Source organism: Telopea speciosissima, chromosome 3, assembly GCF_018873765.1.
Source record: "Telopea speciosissima isolate NSW1024214 ecotype Mountain lineage chromosome 3, Tspe_v1, whole genome shotgun sequence".
NCBI lineage: Eukaryota > Viridiplantae > Streptophyta > Magnoliopsida > Proteales > Proteaceae > Telopea > Telopea speciosissima.
In genome coordinates, this window is record NC_057918.1 from 43,059,111 (window position 1) to 43,061,796 (window position 2,686).

A 2,686-nucleotide genomic window follows, 5' to 3' on the forward strand; every position below is an offset into this window, starting at 1 on the left:
TTCTTCTCTTAATTTTTGTTTGAGTTTTTCCGAAAATAAACTGGGTAACCCAAGAAGGAATTTTTCTTTCCAACGGGGAGATTTGCATCTTCCCTAGTCGGACCTTGGTCATGAATGTGTCTTTATACCATTTGAAATCGTGTAATTTTTTACATTTGAGGTTTGATAATTGTTCGAAGACCTATCCTTGAGTCTTGTGGGATCTCCTAAAAATACTTGGTTATACTAAAAATTAGAGTGTTTCACAGATCTTCAATGTTGGTCTCCTATCATAATTGGTAGACCTTGTTCATTAGTTTGAATGGCATTTAGTATGGATTCTTTTCGGTTGGGCTGAGAACATTATCCCACCAACCTTTAAGTTGACCCGTAAACCCAGAAATGATTATTTCGCTATGGCTTGATCGGTATGTTCTTGATCCGATGAGCATTGCTCACCATGGTCATTTCTTGGAGTTTGTTAGCCGATTGTATCGACATACCATCTATGTTCCATTCATAGATGGTACCACTTTGGTAATTTGCCGGGAAAATTCCTTCTTTGTTCAATTTGAAGATCGGGTATGTTGGTCTTGGATAATAGTTATTGTTCATGTAAGGGCTAGTAATAGCATTTACTTGTTCTTGCTCCTCTTCATCACTGGATGATTCGAGAGGAAGCCATTTGTTGGATGTTTGCCACATTGGAAGCAGCTTCCTTGTGTTTCCTTTTGAGGTGTATCGGGGACAATCAAATTTTGCAATCTTGTGGAAATTTGGCTTACTAGATCTCTGTTTTCTTGAGTATTTAAGTTTTTTAAACTCTTGTTCGAAATCGTGAAAGGTTTGAACAGTTGTTGTTGTTGTTGAGGAAGTACTAGCTTGATTTAGAGACGTTGGTTCAATAGGAGTGTCTTTTTGAACTAAGTTCTCTATTCTAATTAGTTGACTTCCTATGGTTTGTAAATACTTGGTTTGTGTAATTTGTTTGTTCAATAATTTTCTTGGACCCATCGAAACACCTTCAATGGATCTAAAAGGTGTTGCTAAGATTTCGTGTTGTTAATTTTTAATTTAACATTTGAACCAGGAGGGTGTATTGTCTCTATGGTCTTGTCATCGCCAATTTCCAGTGTGGTACACCTTCTTCGTGGCATTGATGTTTGAAAAGGGATAAGGAATGTTGTTATTACTTGTATAGATGTCTAAATATGTAAAGAACATAACATCTACTTTGATGGTTCTCATTTTGTCATACCAGAGGTTCTTGATTTCTTGTTGTTTTTCTTTCGAGAAGTAGCTAAAAAACCATTCTCTTTTTCAGCGTTCTGGGTGAATTGAAATCTATTCGAGTTTGGGTTTGTCTATCTCATAGTCTTCTCATCGTTATGACAACAACTCTTGCTTCGTGTTGCATGTCGGTTGAGTTGGTGAAGCTGGTTCATTTGAAGGAGAAGACTTGTTAGATCGCTGTTCATAAATTCCTTGGGTGACATTATCGTTAATTTGAGTTTGTAATCCTAGAATATGTAAGGACCTTATTTGTTCTTGTAACCTTTGATTTTCTAAGTGGAGACTTGTTAGAGAACTAGAGGTTGAAGCTCTACTTGGGACTTGGCTGAGTTTTTCAAACTCTTCAGGATTTGGTTTTATTTGTTTATCTTTCCTCCGGAATGTTATAGTAACCATTCCGTCCCGATCTTGGTTTATAGATTCAACGTCACGTTGGGTTCAACAAGTGACTCGGGCAAGGTGCCTGGAGACACCATTTTGTCGGAAACTTAATGTCTTTCCACTCAATCGTTTTAGGGTGAATCTGTTCTTGAATGGACAAAGTCCGTTTCTATGAACGTGGTTTGTCCTTTGATAGTTCTTCTTAGAGCCTTGGGTCTTAAAGTTCTCATGGCCTTTATCTGGATTCTATGGATTATAGCAATTGGTATAGAACCTTGTTTCATCTTGTAACCACTTGTAAGGATGTTAACTTTTAAGGTATCCGGAAGATTTGCATCATTTAAGGATAAGTTTATGTCGGGTAACAATTGAAATAAATCGGGCCTTTGTGAAGACTTGTTTCTATCATCCCTAGAAGGGAATCATCAAATTGCAGAACCTTTGATCCTCGAGAGAGCAGCGGGAGGGCTACGTTGAGCCCTTCCCCTGTGCGGGGTTTGATGGCTACTTGTATAAGTCCTATATGGATATAATTAAAATCCTTTTTTAACTTGTTAAGATTTGAAGGGTCTAAGAGTTGGATCTCTTCCATATCCGGAGAGTAATTGATAGTTTGTTCTACGGTCTTGATAGTTTCGTGAAACTATACCATTCTTGTTTGTAAACTTCTTTGGTTGGGACCTTAGGTAAGGTCCAGTTTGAAGGGACTGATCAAGGTCACTTGTTAGAACTTCATTACTAATTATTTGACTTGGCGCTGAAGTCGCCGACTAGTCTTGAAGACATGGTTCTACTAAGTCTACTCATAGTTATCGGAACATATCCCCTAACTAAGGTATACTTCCATCCACCAAAGGGTGAAGGAGATCTTAGTTGCTAATTAACCGCAAACTGGGTCTTACCTCTTGCCCAACGGCCCTAAAAGCCAACTAATACTGCAACGCAACTCCCGGAGGACTGCCGGAAAGTAAAATAGAAAAGGAGAGAAGATCTTAGAACTAAGGGTAGCCTAAATAGAGTTAGGCTCGATACC